This window comes from Tenebrio molitor, chromosome X (assembly GCF_963966145.1).
Source record: "Tenebrio molitor chromosome X, icTenMoli1.1, whole genome shotgun sequence".
Taxonomy (NCBI): Eukaryota; Metazoa; Arthropoda; class Insecta; order Coleoptera; family Tenebrionidae; genus Tenebrio; species Tenebrio molitor.
The window spans coordinates 5949556-5954939 of record NC_091055.1 but is presented as its reverse complement, the minus strand read 5'-3'; the positions used below and the strand labels follow the sequence as shown (position 1 = coordinate 5954939).

At 35.8% G+C, this 5384-nt stretch overlaps 1 long non-coding RNA gene across 2 annotated transcripts; it reads left to right on the top strand.

The window, feature by feature from the left end:
* Positions 1-554: 554 nt before the first annotated feature.
* On the top strand, positions 555-3848 carry LOC138140093 (uncharacterized). Of its 2 annotated transcripts, XR_011162441.1 has the most exons (5): positions 555-2264; positions 2354-2517; positions 2572-2673; positions 2979-3204; positions 3261-3848. It is a non-coding gene; the product is annotated as an uncharacterized lncRNA (long non-coding RNA). The 2 variants fall into 2 exon arrangements; XR_011162440.1 differs by having other exon boundaries at positions 555-2517.
* Positions 3849-5384: the final 1536 nt, after the last annotated feature.

Sequence of the window (5384 nt, the reverse complement as noted above, 5' to 3'; positions counted from 1 at the left end):
TTACACAACTAAAACGCTTTAAAACGTGCGAATATTGTCGAAAGTAAAAACGAAAAACATAATAAATAAATTGACCATGAATTTTGTTCGGCGATAAGGGAGGCTTAGTAGCGCAGTTTTATCAATTAATCAATGATTGTGAGACAAGAATGTGGGTCTTGTACAGTATAGCCTTTTAACATGTTCGATGCGACCTGATGTTAGATTGTTTTATTGTACGTTAATGTGCTGTTAATGGTTTGTAATCATAAATAATGAACTGAGGTGATTATGTAAGAATTTAATTTTTAGTTGAAGTACATTTAATGGAGATATTCCGATTAAACGCGTCCAATAGTCAAGCAGAATGCGATGCAGTTGTAAAATGACGCCTCGCATAGGCTGTTGTAAAATCGTAATTAATATAATTATCATTAATTGATTTTGCGGGATCACCGTGTGACAACTTATCAAAGTGCAATCTGAGTTATTCACTTGGAAATAAACACATTTCCGCATTGTCGAAACGGATCGATTCATGGGCTTAAGACGAAATTCGATTAACCGAAAACGTACGTGGAGTGAGTTGGTTTTTGTTGGTGTGACATTTTTGGGATAGTTTAAAGGAGAATTGTGATTGAAATTTTGAGTATCTGTGACAATCAATTAGATCTATTGAACAACTAGTTGAGATATTGCCATATATAGGAAAGTTGGTGGTTTAGAAGATCACACCTTAACATTCGATATTCATGGACGGGGCTTTGTAAACACGTACTATAATGCCCACACAAGTCAACACTGACAAATAGGATCACCACCAGGTTCTTGTCACACGTACATACATACCCGAGGATGAGCTATTCGAATTTTTATTTAAATTCTTGTGTTTTTATTTTCCCCCGTATGGCAACGGGGCACGAGAAATCGCCTGTTTGGAATCTCAGACAATTACAGTTTGAGATTATTTTTACGGTGCAATTAAAAAAGATATAGTGTCACAGACAATTTTGACAAAGTGGAATGGTCATCACGTGTATCACTTCCTTTTACAAGTGGTGTTAAAAATTTAATATCGCTCCCCCACCCCGTCAAGTCTTAACGTATCGATCAATTAAAAAAGAAATGTATTTAAGCTTTTGAGCTACGTTGCCACACAAAAGTGGATTGTAGACATATCATTACTTTTTATATCGATTAATACTAATTGAGCAAGATTAATAGTTGTTGGGTACGCGCAATGAAAAACTTGGACAAGGTAATGAGTTGAATGCGACTCGTTCCATCCGACACTCATTATTCATCTTAAGAAAAATAATTTGTATTCGGTTCGACTACTTGTCACGCGGCTCCTGACAAATTCGAATTAGTTGACAATAAGTGAAATTTTACGTTTCGATTGGGCAAAAAGTGTGGCCGACTTTCAATGGTCAAATTAAATCAGTTAACTTCGCGTTTAAATCAACCGTGACTAATCGATAAATGCTAATAGAACAGTAAAACTCCACTTCCAATACTTGATTAGACAGGACGAAGGAGCTGCTTTGAGTAAGGAATAAGCGCAGGCCGCTTGGGAAGTAATTATAGCTACCAGTGTCGATTATAGCAATCCTTCAGTAAATGATACCATTGCTAACGTTCTTATTCCGAATAGAGTTTATTCCCGGCGTTTTATTTCGCTCTTTACATCATTTGCTTTTACTGCAAACTATTATGTACGTATTTTTTTGCACTTGCGCCAACTACCAGGACCAAACTTCGGTGAATTTTGGCCTCTGCAAAGCACGCATCAAGTTTTATGTTAATTACAATAAAATCGATAGGTACTTTGTAATGAAACTGAATTATCACTTGAACCGTATAATTATAATCGATTAATTAAAAGCTAGAGCTAATAATACTAAAGCTCTAAAAGCTGCAGTTTATTGCTTCTAAATTAGTCAGGAACCCTTTAATTCAATACCTATTAACATTACTGCTTAAAATGGTGTGATCACGCTCATTACAGGGAAAAATTTATTACCCCATTACAACGTCACCAGTAATTTTTATTTTTATACCATACTACAAAATTATTTTTATTGCATTAATAAAAATAATAGATATAAATATTCTTAACTATCAACCTGGATACATCTCACGTTACTAAATATTTTACACATCTAGCTGGATTCACGATCTCGATCGATTTCATGAGAAATGACAACAAACTTTTGTTCAGTTTTAGCGAAAAGGATTACGTAATAATTTATTACACCAGGCAAAGGCACATGAGGAATTCACGTGTAAGTACGACTAATATGCTAATATACGTCTGCAAATTACCACCACGTATTAAACTTCATTACTAATTGGCTTGTATTGTTATCGAAAGCAAACGAAACCAAAATCGAAATCCAAGCTCACAAATTGTTGTTATTCCATTATGTAATTTCAAATTACACCTCAGAACATGAACGTTTAAAACAATCAAACAACTTTAACTTGCTGGAGAAGTGGAGAATGTACACATCTATTTGTCTCTATTTAGGTTGAAAAGTAGGAGATGTACATTTATTTTAATTAATTATTTAAATTAAATACATTTTGTAGGCACCCTTGATTGATGAAAATGGTAATTTTACGTACTCACAAGCGGACGAAAAGTAACTCTTTTTCGGACGCTGACCGTGGCGTCATCTGTTGGTTTGTTTAGTAAGCAACGAAATCGAAAATACATATATGTATAGTTCTCCCAGAGCTGCAGCGATTTTATGGCAGGGCAATAGTAATTATTACGCCTGTTGAGACGCCGATAAGCGACATAAACAGACCCCTGTCAATCATCATTTTCGTTCTATACCTGTCAGTTTACAGGGTAGTACTTGGACGAATTTACGATTAGGGGTTGTACTTGCGGTTTACACCTATTGTCGGTGTTGTTAACGTTTATACAATGGTACCCTGCCATAAAATCGCTGCAGCTCTGGGAGAACTATACATAGTAGGTAAATTTTTAGTTTTGTTGGCAAGCTGATAACAAATACTAAAAAAAAAATATTATTATGAGGCGCCTCCACGAGGCGGTGCGGGGCTGGTGGCTGACTGACCGAGAGAATCCGGGGAAAATCTGAAGAGACTCCGATTGAAGAGAGTTTGAAGAGAAGTCGGAGAAAAATCGGAGAAAAAACCTGCGGAAGAATCCTGCTGGTCGCCCTGCGTGGTTATGTCATCTATTTGAAAAAGGTAGATAGATACAAAATAAATTTGTAATTTTTACAATGATGTTTTTTGCTTTGCAGTTCGTGCGGTCGCCTAAAAAATGTAATGTGCACCTTTGCCAAAAAGTGCCTTTTGTTCTCGCCTGTTTTCAAGCCTCGGCTGCGCCTCGGCCGAAAAAGATGCACTTTGTCCTTGATACACAAATAACTATTGTAAATATTACGTTACGGTAGATTTGTCGGGCCAATCGATATTAACGCTAGAATTTGAAGAGTCAAATTCGGGTGGGATTAATTCGAACCATCAATTATTTGATTTGAATCGATTTTCGATTTACGCCTAGGCACAATAGAATGTAGTCAATGCGTAAACATTTTAAAGAGAAACAACGACCGGGATGATTTTATTGAGTGAAGCCTGAAGCAAACGCGACGTGTAGTTTCAGTGAAAATTTAATTAAAATATTTCATTGCGATAGTTACTGCGGTTCTGGTTTATTCGCTACAACATTTAGAAGATAATTGCAGAATGGTATACAGCGGAGTTTACATAATTGTACATAATTTAGTAAATTACGTCATACAGCACTTGACAATGATATACCTGTTTAGTCCCTTTGAAATATTTACTGCTGTAATTTGCGTTGAATTATTAAACTATAAAACGCTTGTTAACATCTATTAATTTAATGTGTAACATGTAGTTACTCTATTTGGTCGCACTAAACCCACAACCAATTTAATTAGAGTCGTGCTACTTGTTACATTATTTTGGCAACGTCAATTTACGGCCGTAACTTGAGGAAGACCCAGATTTAATTTCAGTCGAATTGGCAAGTAATCCATTTATTTCATAATTTATTTAACGGTTAGTGGAAACGTCGGTTGTAAATATTATTTTAAAGTTGCAATTTTCGGTTGTTAAATATTTTCCAGCCAAACCCATAGGCCGATTTGTGGTCGTTATTTAGCAAGCGTGTGGTAACGAGAAGTGTGAAAAAGCTAGGAAAATTGCCGGAAACACAATCGGAAAATTAAATAACTGTAACAACTTGTGGGATTATTTATGCGGTATTTAGTCACAACGGGATATCGATGCTTCCTCTGGGACTATCCTCTAGAGTCTAGAGTAATGTAGATAAAGCAAGATTTAGGTGAGGAATTTACTTTGTTGCATCGTGCACTATTAAATCCCACAACTGCTCAATTAAGTGAAAAATTCGACGAATAAGGAAGCTAACACGACTGTCCATTCATCTCACACCGGTAAATGTCACAATTGTTCACCGCTGATTACAATAAAATGATTTGTATGGAAGTCGGCTAATTTTCCCGCTGGATTTTATTTCCCCACTCGTAAAGTGTTATTACAATGTTAATTGTGCGTATACCACATGTTTGATTACGCAGGTCAGAATCGGCCCTAGAGGAGAGCACTGCGGGACCCTCGATGGTAAATTTTCAGGTGCATATAGAAGGAAAACGGTGGTCGATGCACACCGACCGAAATCAGTGAAATTTATTATTGGTGATTTGATTTAGAGTGCACAGTGATAGAGATCGTTCAAATATAAAACGTATATGTCTCGGCTGGTGCAGTAGTGTAATGGCATTAATCATGTCATATATCGTATTATATAAAATAATAGATGAATTATGGGTATTATGTAAATATACGTGAACTCTGAACTGTGCGCCCCAGTAGCGCAACTTGCTACATATGGTCCTGCATGTAAGCAGATAAATAGCATGTCAAACACGGTAACATACAATTTGTAACAACCTGTCAATAAACTAATGCTTATTCTTCAGTGTATAATGCTGTAGTCTACCGCACCAGATTTGTGAACATAATATTGGACAACTCACTTCTTCTGGATACATAAATTATGAAGTCGTGTTGATTTTTCTGCGTAATTATCGAAATATCATTAAGTTTTTTACGTCGAAATTACAGGTTTCTGGCCGCGGTATGTATATTCCTTTTATGCTTTTATTAAGCTATTACATTATAACTATAATTTACGGCAGTGTTGATTCTGTGTTGCTTAGTTGATTTCGTGATCGCTTTTGTAATTTTCTTCCATATAAGCCGAGAAAAAAATTTTAACGGCTGTTAACCTGTACAAAACGTGAAAATCAGGTTACGTGTCGGATAATTTCCTCACGTTATTAAACGAATTACAAGAATATTTTTGCACCTTT